Source organism: Phoca vitulina, unplaced genomic scaffold (genome assembly GCF_004348235.1).
Source record: "Phoca vitulina isolate PV1807 unplaced genomic scaffold, GSC_HSeal_1.0 scaffold12, whole genome shotgun sequence".
Taxonomy (NCBI): domain Eukaryota; kingdom Metazoa; phylum Chordata; class Mammalia; order Carnivora; family Phocidae; genus Phoca; species Phoca vitulina.
In genome coordinates, this window is record NW_022589715.1 from 28,935,849 (window position 1) to 28,950,587 (window position 14,739).

At 37.1% G+C, this 14,739-nt stretch overlaps 1 non-coding gene across 1 annotated transcript; it reads right to left on the reverse strand.

Annotated features, from left to right (window-relative positions):
- Positions 1 to 958: 958 nt before the first annotated feature.
- Positions 959 to 1,063, reverse strand: LOC116636514. The gene has a single exon (XR_004300356.1). It is a non-coding gene; the product is annotated as a U6 spliceosomal RNA (small nuclear RNA).
- Between the last annotated feature and the right edge of the window lie 13,676 nt (positions 1,064 to 14,739).

Consider the following 14,739-nt stretch of genomic DNA (forward strand, 5'->3'; position numbering starts at 1 on the left):
CTGAATCTGGGAAGGATTTTGCCCACTTACACAGTCTGGCCACCATAAACTCTTGAAACTGACGTTTCATGACTTTCTTCCCACACAGAGCCCCATACTGAAGCGGCGAGGAGTAGGATCAAATTTGAGCATGTCAGGGATGAGAGAGATGAAGAAAAGGTGGTATAGATAAAAATGGGGGAGGGAAGCAGAGTCAAGAATCTTTGAAAACAGCCACCATATTTTTTAACACTACATAAAAGCAACAGAAAAGATGGGTCTGTGAAGTTTGAAAAGCTATCTGAATCAAGCCACCTTATAAAAGTTTTGAAAACGAATTTCACATTTAAAAAATCCACAGAAAAATATTTTATACAAAGTTAATATCAGAAAAAGAATAAACAGCAGAATATTACTATTGCAGAAAATAAAAGCATGCCAGAGAGACATATTCAAAATATAGATCAGAACTGTAGCATCCTATTCTGAAATGAGCTAAAAGACATTAAGGAAATGATACAAGGCATGAAAGAAAAACATAAACGAAAATAAAAACTCAGAAATAAGATGGCAAACTCAAAAAAAACTTAGAAATTTTTTTAAAAATCATGAAGACTAAACTATATTTAAGATGACTGATTCCATTCATGGTCTATCGTAATCTGGGCGTCACTTGGAGAGTCTGTCCTTCTGAAGCCTTCATTTTCATCAAAGCATTTCTGCTTTTAGTGGAAGCTGAAGGAATACAGAGCGCTCACCAGCCACACGTCTCCCTTTCTCCAAACCTCTGCTGGATGGCATTTGTTTTCCCACTCGAGACCAAGCCATTCTTCACGTGTCCCTTGTGGTCGCTGTCTGAGTAGGGACAGCATGAGGAGGTCTGTTCCCCAGCCTGGCAGACATGTTGTACAGCAGATCTCTACACCTTATTCATCTTGCTTAACTGAAATGTTATGCCCATTAAGTAACTCCCTCTTTGAAAAATGTGGAATGCTTCACCAATTTGGGTGTCATCTTTGGACAGGGGCTGGGCTAATTTTCTTGGTATCTTTCCAATTTTAGGATATGCGCTACTGAAATGAGCAGATTTACTTGTCTGCTTATGTATGTACCTACGTATGTGTTTTTGCATGCTCAAGTTTGAGAACCACTATGGAAGACTCACTTGGTCGTGGCTCAGTTAGGGTTTTCTTACCATCTAGCTGCTCGCAGACAGCCCCCTACACATCACCGCGCACAGGCATGCACACGCGCTCACACATGGGCACTGCTTCAGCTCCGCACCTCTCTGTATAGTGAGAGCTCCCATGTGGGTTGAGATAACTGGCACTCCACCTTCCAGCCCTCTTTCACGTTGATCCTCTTTTACATTCATGGTCTATTGTAATCTGTACAACATCGTACCAAAGTCAACGATAATGGATTATATGCTTCAAAATTTGTTAAGCAGGTAGATCTCAGGTTATAATAAAATAAAATTTTAAAAAGAAAAAAAAAAAGATGACTGATTCCAGAAACGGGGAAGGAAATACAGAAATTAGATCAGAAACTCTTGATATACCAGAAAGCAAGACAGTTCTCAGCGATTAGCAGCCCATGTCAAAAGGAGTCAAGACACAAGTAGAGGAGAGTCTCATGGCCAAAGATCCAACAAGTTGAAGTTCAATAGTATTAGAATTGCGATGAATTAAAATCCATCAACTATGTTTTAACGCATGAGTTCATAAAGATATTTGCCCAATAAAAGCATTTGAAGTTAGAAAATTGGGGGAAAGCTGAGTTAAACAGATTTTTTTTCCTGTGGGACTTCTCAGAGCAATTAAAATGTGTTGTAAATCTTTAAAAGAGGAGATACACTGAATGTTATCAAGTCTAAGACTCACATTTGGTTTTTACACTTTAACATCTGTGAAATTGGACTGCATCTTCCAATCAATGGCATGACATAATTTAATTAACAGTGTTTTTTCTTTCTTAGTAGTACATAAAAATAATGGTGCATCTTACAATCAAAAGTTTCTTAGATTCTGTAAAATACAATAGCATGATTCCCTTCCCATTCATTCTATCACCAGCATTTTTTCCAAAGCATACATAGTAATGGATCTATGCTCAAAAATATCATATTTGAATAAAGGTACAGATCACATATTTGCCCTCAAAATCTCCCAGAACTCCTCTAACATACAGACATTGTATTTCTCCACCTGGAAGAACACTTTCACTTTTGGTAGCTTATCTATGACAACTCTGAGCACATCTCCTACCCCATTGTGGGCAGTGACCTCATCCTATGTATATTTCTTAACTCATCCCAAGCCTAAGCAGCCTTTTAAAGGTAGTTATTTTTTTTTAAGATTTTATTTATTTATTTGACAGAGAGAGACACAGCGAGAGAGGGAACACAAGCAGGGGGAGTGGGAGAGGGAGAAGCAGGCTTCCCACGGAGCAAGGAGCCTGGTGCGGGGCTCTATCCCAGAACCCTGGGATCATGACCTGAGCCGAAGGCAGACGCTTAATGACTGAGCCACCCAGGCGCCCCAAAAGGTAGTTATTTTTTACTAACTAACTGGTGCAGTTAATTTCCTGTTGAGATTTCCCTTTAAAAAGATGCAATGAAAATGTAGGTTTCATCTTCCTTCTTTTAAAAAATTTCTATTACTCTAGGGTCTAAGAGGACTGGACAAATGTATTCTTAAATGATACCTGGGTTACTTGGTCCAAAATACATCTCCTCTTACAAGACCATCTTGACAATGCTGGAGAAAGCTTATCCTTACAGAGAGGCCATTAAGTTCAGATTTAGAGGATTCATAACAAAAGAACAAGAAAGACATTTTCAACTAGAAACCCAGCAGATACAAAAATAGGGTAATAAAAACCAAAACAGTAGCTCCTGACACTCAGCCAATGATTATAGAAACATAACAAGTAGATCACAAAGGAAGCTGACCTCCACCAGCTCCTCACCTAGTCACCAAGCTCATTAGCTGCTGGTAGCTCTGTGGGCGTTGGTGCCAGCAACAGGGCCGCTGGGGAAGCAACGGAACCTTTTTCTTTCAGGAAGTCACATCTAGAAAGTCATTGAAGAAGAAGGATTTTTTTCCAAACCACAAAACTGAGTCAGACAACACGTACCCAGCGTGAAGTATGGACTACTGCCACCGATTTCTGCTTCAGGCACTGGATTAAGAAGGAGATGATCTTACTTCTAGGTCAGCTAGGAAGCAAAGATGAAGGGCCAGATACATGGATGGATGGATGGATGGAACAATAGATAGATAGATAGATAGATAGATAGATAGATAGATAGATAGACAATTGCTGTATCTATATCTCTATATAATAGATATAAGTGTATCCTTCTCTTAGTCCTGTTCCATCAACCAGCCCTACCTCTACTCCCTGGCAGATACAACCAAATCCAGAGGAAACTTTTCTCTTTGTCCCTCTTTTTGCCCCCCTCTTGTTCCCTCTCTCCTCTCCCCTCTCTGATTCTCTCCAAATTAAAAAAGTGGGGAAAGAAATGGCATTAAGGGTTTGAGACAAATGGTCAGAGATGGTGGAAGGAGAATTGTTCCAGTTCTTTTTTTCTACTTTAGTGTTTGTTCAAAATAAATAAATAAATAAGTAAAACTTTATTTCTGGGGAAAAAAATGAAAATATACAGTGAAGAAAATGTGTAACAGGGAAAAAATACTGGAATAGGGGTCCCAAGTTCGAGTTCCAGTTCCAATTTTCCATCACATCTTAGAAGTATGTTGAGGTAAAAAAGCCCAAGTATGCCCTGGGCAACACAATATCCCCTTTTGTCATGAACACGCAGCTCCCTTCACATGGCCTCACAACACTTGTCAGAAATCATCTTGGGATCACTACATCTAAGGTGGCCTTATGGACTCATGGGAGTTGGCCCTGCAAATGAAGGACAGTGAGGTAGCTCAAGTTTGCACTGCAGCAACAAGGTGTCCCCAACTGCACAGCCCTGGGAGCCAGCCCAGGGTCACTGGAATGGGCAGTTCCAGAGTCCCACATAATCAGATCATGGTCTAGAAGTCTCTTAGGCATCACCGACAGAAGGGAGTTCTCTCTCTCTTTTTTCCCATCCCCCTTTCAGATGAACATTATCTTAAAATGCTAGTGATATTTTAGGGTATATGTATGAATATACTTGCCAGGGTTTGCTTGTCATGTCCTGAACATAGGAACAAGGCCCTATACCTCTTCACATCACCTAATATAGTCCTAAGCACATCAGCAGGCACAAAAATTCATGTTAATACATGTTGATTTTAGAACTCTATTCCAAAATTGCCTACATATTTTTGCCTAAATGTGTAAAACTGTACCATACACATGCATGTGCAGAAGACTACAGATATTTTTCATCCCACCTGCACTGCTTGGTTAGTATGTATACTCTTATTTCCCTGGAATCGCCTTCCTGCTAGACTCCTGCCCAATACGCTGTGTGACTCTGGTTGTCTATTTTTCCCATCAAGATTCACAGAGCTATCTGGTACTTTATGGCATTTGAAATTGGGCAGTTTCAGTTGTGCAACAGTCCCAAATACGTGAGTTTATGTACCAATAAGAGGAACTTATGGTTTCTATATTTTCTGGTTTCACAACATAGTATACTAGTTTCAATGAGTAATTTTTGGTTTTTACAAATTTGTCTTTTACTTAAAGCTTCTTTATATATGAAACTCTAGAGAACTGTTTGTGGGAACAGAAATGTGCCAGAAAACTCAACCATATAAATGAAAAAAGAAACAAACCATCATGCTGATAGGAAAAGCACATATTTATAGGTTGACTATCCGACTGGAAAGCAGAAATAAAGTAAAAATGTTCAAGGTAAATCTCTGCATTTTGGACACGGGCAAGCCAATTCCCTATTACCAACATTTATGGGGATTTTTTTTCCTAATAGTTACAGAATATCAAGACACTGAGGCTATTTTTCCTTCACAAAGTAGAATTAGCTTTCCATCCTCCTCCTCCTTCCCCACATTAACCATCTCTCTAGTGGCTACAAACAAGAACCATTTATATTTATATTAAAAATGATTTGGCCTATGTACACTGCATTGTTTGACAGAAAAGATGGATGTTCGCTTATAATTAAGTTTCAGCATAAATGACATCATTCAGGAAGATAAGAGTTCCCTTATTCCCTCTCTGCTGGTTTTCTCATAAGATGCTGTGGGTTGTATGAAGACTCTGATGATTTTTCTAGGCCTTCTCATCAGCAAACAGTTCTGCAGCAATTCAGTTACCTCTGAAAATCTGGAGGAAATTTTCCCTAATTCATCAGATATCTCTTGGTTCTTTGCTTTTGGAAAAGGAGGGGTATAGAGCCGTGCCACTTGAATTATGGTCTGATGCAGCATAGGCATCACGCAGAAGTTTACTAGAATCTTACAGAATAGGATCTTATAGAATCTTATAGAAGATCTTATAGATCTTATACCTTATAGAAGATCTTATAGATCTTATAGATCTTATAGAATCTTATAGATCTTATAGAATCTTATAGCATCTTATTAGAATAGGATCTTATGGTCCCTCAGACATATGGAATAAAAATCTGCATTTAAAAAAGATCCCCAGATGATTTTTCTACTTATGAAAGTTTAAGAAATGCTGGTATGAGAGACATAAATATGTACAATGGGCAGCTTTGTGGAAAAGCTACATTGTTTGAGGTTTTTTCCTGTCTTTAAACATCAGGCTTTGAGGCTAGGTTTTTAAACTCTCACACATCCCTTTCCCCTACTATAGTAGGAGAACTATAAAATTAATTTTTTTGTCTTGTATAAATCTCACATTACTCTGTGTGCATAACCTAATCTTCCCAACCAAGTTATAGGGCAGCAACCATATAAAAATAAATTATTCCACCTTTATTGTGTTTTGAATACATTTAAGACATTATACCAGATATTAAAGATGGTATTACAGAAATGTATAAAAAGTCATCCCTGCCAAGAATAAGTGTTTGTTTGTTGTTTACTTGTTTCTTGTCCTTCGTCATCCCAGAACTATAAACTCCAACAAAGCAAGGATCATATTGTTCACTGTTATATCAGCAGCTCCTTCCACAATGCCCAGCACCTAGGAGATGCTCAGTAAATACGTATTTCATAGATGAATGACCTTATAATATGGTAGGAAAAATAAAATGTATATACAAATATCTAAAAGCCTGGCATAAGTAATAAGTTTCCTACAACCACATTGTTCATATGTCTTCTATAAAACTGATATGCTTAAGAAAGAACTGAATCTGAGGCACCTGGCTGGCTCAGTCAGTAAAGCATGTGGTTGTTGATCTCAGGGTCATGAGTTCAAGCCCCACATTGTGTGTAGAGCTTACATAATAAAAATAATAATAATTTTAAAAAATAAAATAGGGAGATTATTTTAAAAAGAAAGAAAAAACTGAACCAATCATTCACAAACTCTTCCAAAAAATAGAAGAGGAAGGAACACTTCTCAACTCATTGTATGAGGTCAGTGTTCCCCTGATACCAAAACCAGGCAAAGACATCCCAAGAAAAGAAAACTAAAGACCAATATAACATAACATAGACACAAAAATCCTCAATGCAATCCATTAGCTTGTAGAAAGAATTATACAGTATGGCCAAATGGGATTTATTCCAAGAATGCAAGGTTGGTTAAACATATAAAAATCAATCAATGTAATATGCATATTAATAAAATAAAGAACAAAAACTGCATGATCATCTCAATGCGGAAAAAGCATTTGACCAAATCCTTTTGTGATAAAAAAAAATTCAACAAGAATAAAAAAGAACTTCCTCAACCTGATAAAGGGTACCTGCAAAAAATAACTCTACAGTTAACATCATACTAATTATTAAAGACTGAAAACTTTCCCCTAAGATTGGGACTAAGACAAGGATGTCTACTTTCACCACTTCTATTTATCATTATCCTGGAGACTCAACCCAGGGCAATTAGGGAAGGAAGGAAGGAAGAAAGAAAGAGAGAGAGAGAGAAGAAAGAAAGAAGAAAGAAGAAAGAAAGAAAGAAAGAAAGAAAGAAAGAAAGAAAGAAAAAGAAAGAAAGAAGAAGGAAGGAGAGAAGAAAGAAGAGAGGGAAGGAGAGAGGGAAGGAAGGGGAGGGGAGGAAAGGAAGGAAGAGGGAAGGCGGGAGGGAGAAAAAAAGAGAAAAAGAAAGGAAAAGAAAAATCCAGATTGGAAAAAAAAAAAAAAAAAAGATCTCTATCACAAATGACATATTTATTGAAAATCCTAAGGAATTCATAAGACAACTAGAACTAATAAATGAGTTCAGCAAGGTCACAGAGTACAAGCTAAATATACGAAAGTAAGCTGTGTATCTATACACTAGCAATGAACAATATGAAAATGGAATTAAAAAACACTTCCATTTATTTTTTTAATATTTTATTTATTTGAGAGAGAGACGGATTGTGAAAACAAGTGGGAGGAGGGGCAGAGGGAGAAGCAGACTCCCTGTGGAGCAGGGAGCCCGATGCAGGACTCGATACCAGGACCCCAGGATCATGACCTGAGCTGAAGGTGACACTTAACCAACTGAGCCACCCAGGTGTCCAAAAACAATTCCATTTAAAATAGAATCAATGGGGTGCCTGGGTGGCTCAGTCGGTTAAGTTGACTCTTGATTTTAGCTCGGGTCATGATCTCAGGTCTATGGGATGGAGCCCTGGGTCAGGCTCCATGCTCAGTGGGGAGTCTGCTTCTGTCTGTCTGTCTGTCACTCTCCCTCTCCCACTGCCCCTCCCCCTGCTCTCTCTCTCTCAAATAAACAAATAAATCTTTTTAAAAATAGCATCAAAAAGAATAACATACTTAAAGATAAATTCAACCAAAAAATTTCAATACCTATACAACAAAACTACAAACATGTTGAAAGAAATTAGACAAGACCTAAATAAGTGAAAATACATCCTGTGTTCATGTATTGGAAGACTCAATATTGTTAAGACGGCAATGTTTTCCAAATTCATCTACAGATTTTATGCAATCCCTCTCAAATCCCAGCTACCATTTTGCAGAAACTCACAAACTGAACCAAAAATTTATATAGAAATGTAAGCAACCCAGAATAACCAAAATAATCTTGAAAAAGAAAGACGAAGTTGGGTTTCATCCCAATTCCAAAACTTCCTATAATGCCACAGTACTCAAGGTTATGTTGTAGTGTAATAAGTTTAGACATGTAGATCAATAGAATAGAATTTAGCATCTAGAAATAAACACTTACATATATGGTGAAGCATTGACATAACAATTTGATGGGAGAAAAAATAGCCTTCTCTACAAATGACTCTGGAACAACTGGATATCCACATGCAAAAGAATGAATTTGGACTCCTACCTCACACCATATACACCAAAATGGATCAAAGACCCAAATGTAAGAGTTAAAACTATATAACTCTTAGAAGAAAATATAGGTGTAACTCTTTATGACCTTGGATTAGAGAATGGTTCCTTACACATGATACCAAAAACACAAGCAACCATGAAAAATGATAAACTAGACTTCATCAAAATTAAAACTTTTTTTTTAAAAGAAGTATTTATTTATTTTAGAGAGAGAGAGTGCATGTGTGTGAGTCACAGGAGGGACAGAGGGAGAGAATCTTCAAGCAGACTCCCCGCTGAGTGCAAAGCCCAACGTGGGGCTTGATCTCATGACCCATGAGATCATGACCTGAGCCAGAACCAAGAATTGGTCACTTAACCAACTGAGCCACCCAGGCACCCCAAAATTAAAAACTTTTGCACATCAAAAGACCCTATAAAGTAAATGGGAAAAAAAAAAGATTCACAGAAGGGGAGAAAATATTTGCAAATTATAAATCTGACAAATGACTATTATCCAGAATATATAAAAAATATTTACAACTCAACAATAAAAAATATAAATAATCTAATTAAAAATGGGCAAAGGATTTGAACAGGCAATTCTCCAAAGATGATATGCAAATGGACAATAGGCACGTGAAAAGATGTTTAACATCACCAGCCATCAGGGCAATGCAAATCAAAAACACAATGAGATACGCCTTCTCACTTACTAGGGTGGCTACAATCAAAAAACCAGAAAATAACCAAGTGTTGGCAAGGATACAGGGAACTGGCACCCTCAGACATGGCTGGAGGAAATGTAAAATGTTACTGCCACTTTGGAAACAGTTTGTCAGTTCTGCAAAAAGTTAAGCACAGTAATACCACATGACCCTGCAATTCCACTCCCTGACATATACCCAAGAGAACTGAAACATGTGTAACAAAGCTTATTCATGAATGTTCATAGTAGCATTTTTAATAATAGCCAGAAAGTGGAAAAAATGCAAACACCCATCAACTAATGAATGAATAAAGAAAATATTGTGTATACATAGAATGGAATATATTTGGCATAAAAGTGAATGAAATACTGACATATGGCACAGGATGGATGAACCTTGAACATTTTGTACTAAGTTTAAGAAGACAGACACAAGAAACCACATATTGTAAGATTCCATTTACATGAAATGGCTAGGATAAGTAGCTCATATAGACAGAAAGTAGATTAATGGCTTTCGGGGGCTTGGTTGAGGGGGAATGGGTGTGGCTGTTTCTTCTGGGAGTGATGAAAATATGTGAGACTTTGGGAATTTACTAAAACCCACTGAACCCACCCACTTTAAAAGGGTGAATTTTATGGCATATGGATTATATCTCAATTTGAATAAAAATTTGTGTGGCAAAAAATAAACAACCACCCCTTTCAAAATTGCTTCTCTCTTACTTTATAAAAAAAATGACATCTCTCTCATTCATTCTATTCTTTTATGGTACGTTCCCTGGGGTACATTGCCAAAACAGACGAATGATTCAAGATATTGGTGAATGACCCTAACGAGTCCTTTTGTGAGAAAGTTGATTTCCAATTTTTGCTATCAAGGAAATTGCAGGAACAACTAATCAAGTTGTCAGATAAAAATGATTTTTGATGATAAATCACAATATGATTTTTAATGTAACAGAATAAATTCAAGGAACTGTGTGGACACCATTACAAAATTCTTTCTATATGCACCTACTTATTTATATGAATAAGTTTTTTCAGAATTTACATCTATTACCATGAAAATTAGAAATAAAATTGATGCCGAAATCTTCCTCACTCTATAATAATATTCTACAATATGTGAACTAATTGGAAAAAAGCTATATCCATTTCCTTAAGAGGTGTGTTTCCAATAAATTTTACTCTTACCTTTAATAATATTTTAAATTTTGCTATATATTTTATTTTTGATCAATTGAGTACTATAGGTATTTATAATGTTAATTCAGAATAAATATTTTAATGCTTCAAACCCTGTGGTTATAGGACATTTGAAAAGACAATAATAAAGCTTCAATTTATATGTTATTTTCGTGACAGAAGAATAATCAATAAAAGGCTTTAAATCATAAAACAGTAACAATATAAAATTCCAACTGTTAAAGAAGAGCTTATTCATGCATTTTTAAATAAAATAAAATTTAGATTTTATTCTATATAGAGAAAGAGTGTAAAAACTTTTTCAAAACTTTTTATTATGAAAAACTTCAAATATCAGTAGCTTTAGCCGAAGAGATAAGGGCTTGGGCTATAAGACCATGTATGTTTAGAAATTACTATAAGGATTTGATGCAGGTAGTTTCTTTAAGGAAGTAATCCTAAGGAACAGGAGAAAGAGTCCAAAACAAAGTATAACAAGGAAGAAGAAAAGACCCATCAAGGGTATGTTATCCAACTGATCACACTGGGGGTTCCACTAGGAACCCTCTGACTCTCCATGTAAGATGCACTTCAGAATCATCCAGCAGTTTTGCCCCCCATTAATAAAGAATCGTCCCATGGAGTGTTAACTTTTTCACACTTTCAAATCTGTTCATGCATCAGAATGACATGCAAGGTTTCTGTAGATGTTCTCTGTGGCAGGAGAGATGCAGCGTTCAGCTGAGGCCAGGTTCTGCTCCAGGGATTACTATTACAATGGCTGAGGGAACCCAAACCACGTACAGAAGGCAGAGGAGGTGCCCTATGCGGAAACTAAAGAAAACAGAATGCTGTAATGAACATCAACAGGCCCAGCATCCAGCATTGACAATTATCTTGCTTTATCTATATCTTCATCTCCCACTGAATTTTGAAGTAAATCCCAGAAATCATGTCATGTCATCCATACCTATTTCAATAGGGATCTCTAAAAGATAAGGACTCGCTCTCTTTTTTATTTTTTTAAGATTTTATTTATTTATTTGAGGGAGAGAGAGCACAAGCGGAAGGGAGGGGCAGGAGGAGAGGGAGAAGCAGACTCCCCACTGAGCAGGGAGCCCGATGCAGGGCTCAGTCCCAGGACCCTGAGATCATGACCTGAGCTGAAGGCAGACGCTTAACCGACTAAGACACCCAGGTGCCCCTAGGAGACAGGACTTTTTTTAACATAACTCCAAGCCTTAGATTTTCTTTTCCCTGGCGTATTGAAATAGTATATTACTTTACTTATAACCATCTTTTGACTGTCCTTTTCTGGATTTTTGAGATTAACAACCCAGTCTCATCAAAGACCGGTGCCTTAAAATCCAATCTACATTTACTCACGGCTTCAGTTTGACATGGCCTGTTGGTTGCAGGGGGAGAAAAAAGGCAAAAGACACAAAACACACAGTGACTACAAAACAAACAACAAAAAACTCACCTCCAAATTAGACACTTGAAAAGGAAGAGATATAAAAGTAAAAAAAATCATGGGCCGCATTCCCATTTTTCCCTACCAAAAGGCAATTGGGGGTTCTCCATAATTATTTATTTTTAATCAAGATCCATGATTTAGGAATCGTTAGCCACGTACTCAGGTTTCACATTTTAGATGATGATAATTTTGTTGTTGTTACCTCCTTGGGATGCCTCTTAACCTTCCAGCTCAAATTCCATGGAACATCTGTGTGTATATGTACCAAAAATTACATAATCAAAGTAAACTTTTAATGAATTGTGATGCATTCTGGGATTATCTGGTGCCTGTGTTGATATACGTCTAACTTTTGTTTTCTGTACCAGGCCTCCAGCTTCCCTCTGGAGGTACATCCAACTACCTATTAAGGATGAGAGCATGTGTTTACTCCAAGTTTAGAACCCACTAATGCCCCATAGGTATAGGGTTACAAACCAACTTGAATCTTTTCTGGTGTTCAACTTTGTTTGTTCTTGGCAAACCTCAAAAAACTTAACGGGGCTCAAAAGATTTCTTGGACATGAACTTTAAGAAAAAGTATTTTGATGAGTAAAGCATAAATGAACCAGAACCCATATGGATCAAATTTTCCTCAAAATGCACATGGGTTTAATAATTAATGGAAAAAGTGCTTCTAGTATGCATTGGGGGTTTTATCAAACCCCAGATATTCGGGAAAAAAATAGTTTGATAGGTTCAAAGAACCCAAACTCTGATTTGATGCACCCACATTAATATCTCGATGTTGAATAAAAATGAGAACTATTTAGGTGTAATGGAAAACAGAGGCAGAACTTGTTCAAAAATTATGTGAATGAAAGAAAATAACATAATGCTACAAAGTTCATCGTTGTTCATATTTATTTTCGTAAATCCTTCTTTTGAGAATTTCCAACAATCTTTTAACTATACTCTGTCTTAGCATATTAAGAGTTTTGAAAGAAATTATTGATTGCAGCTAAAAAAGAAAAAGAAACTGAATGAAATCCTTTGAGATGCATAATATGTCATGAAATTTTCTACGCTATTTGCAAATGTTTCTGCCAGTATCAATAAATCGCTAAAATTACAGGATAAACTGCATTAATTAAAGAATGTTTCCATGTATTTAGAAGTTCCTGAAAGTTGTATTTTTTGAATTCACGGTAATGGTGCTGTGTGTCTTAGCAAAATTTAGTTTTACCTCTTTTCCAACAAGGCAATTATGGTCAGCTTCAGGGGCACTTTCTCAGCAGAACCTGAGCATTTAAACTTTATGCACATTCAGTGTATTTATATCCCAAAGAACTCCCATAACTTTGAAGTATTTATCTAATTTCCATTGAGCACGTGAATCCTCTACAACTCTAAATAAAAATAGCACTGTGTTTTCTTCATGTAGGCTTGTATGTATATAAAATAATAGTTAAAGCATTTTTCTGACAATGAGCATGGAAATTTAACCTAACTTTCAGCAAATTTGAGCAAGATATGTTAGACCAATAAAATTAATTCTTAATTATCTCACCCTTCAGCTCCTTAAGAAGCTACTGAAATTTTTGAATTATTTTAGATTTAAATTCTGCACAGAACAGTAATGATCTATCCCTTTCATTTATACCTGTACATCTATAAAAAGTGATGTAAAGTAGATACTTTAGTGTTGCATCAAAGACACTGAACCGGAAGAACTTTCTTAAAAGACAAAATACTTTCATAATGAAAACTGAAATTTTAGATTTTGTCATTGTTACTGTTTAAAAAAAAAAATTACTGCCTTACCTAATAAAAGCAAAGCCTGGTGTCTTGCGAAGGACTCAAGTTGGGTTTTCTCTGTCACTTCTGTGACTGTGGGCCAGCAAGTCGGCTATGACAAGCCTTAAGAAGTGACTCCTCAGAGGGGATTTCCCTAAAGATGGAGGAAGAGCTCCATGACTAGGGTAACACTGCATTCTAAGCAAACACAATTGCTTGGAAACATTTATGGATGAGCCATAAATGGAATTGAATGTTATCTCCACTCCAATTTTTCTTCCTCCTCATACTCCTGCACACAAAAAAACTATTGTAGAAGGCAGCTGCGTAGGTTGCCAGAAAGCCAGCAAAGCCGTATTAACGACATGACCCTTTATGATACAAGTTTATTTATATTCAGTGAAGTAGGTTACTGACAATTTGGCCATTAATTTGCTGTTTATAAATCGTATTTTCCTTGTGTAGTAACCACAAGACTTTGACATTCACAGTCGTGTTGAAAGAAACAAGTTTATTAAAGAAGGTGAAGGGGAAAAAAAGATCGGTCCTTTAAAGTTCACCAAATTGCACATGTCAGCCACTAAGTAAGATTCTGGACTTGGAAAACAGCAAAATGCCTAGCGTCAGGGAAATTCGCATGCTGAAGGGTAATCGGACAGCAAAGAAAAGTCTATGTATTCCAACCCTTAAAGAAATATAATCCGGAGTTTATATCAGATGGTTTATGGGAGTTTATTGGAATATACAACAGGGTTCATGTCGTGTGTCACAAGGTGACGCTTGTTCGCCAGTGATTTACAGGCTGCATGTGCCGGCATTACTGTAATTTATAGAACGCAGATGGTCCTGGGGTGCCCCGCTGACTTGTAGCTGAATCAGGACCTAAGCCCTGTGTGTCATCTGCTCTGGGTACTTCAGGCTCACTTCCCAAAATTACGCGCCAACACGTTTCTCTTCTGAACTGGAAGATTCCAGAGACCCTTACCTGGTAACAAAATGCAACTTAAAAATATCCAACTGCAGCCGAGCTGGGAAAAGACAGGCTGGGAGGAGACATTTTGTCCCCTCTGCCCAAAGAAAGGCGGGGTCAGTCTCTTACCTTCCTTGGGCACTTTTCATCAAGAGGTTTGTCACTACTATGCAGTTAACAGGAAAACAAGACACTGCTTTCCTTTCTGAGTGCGTCCAAACTCCATATCTTTGTTAACCACCCCCACTCCAGA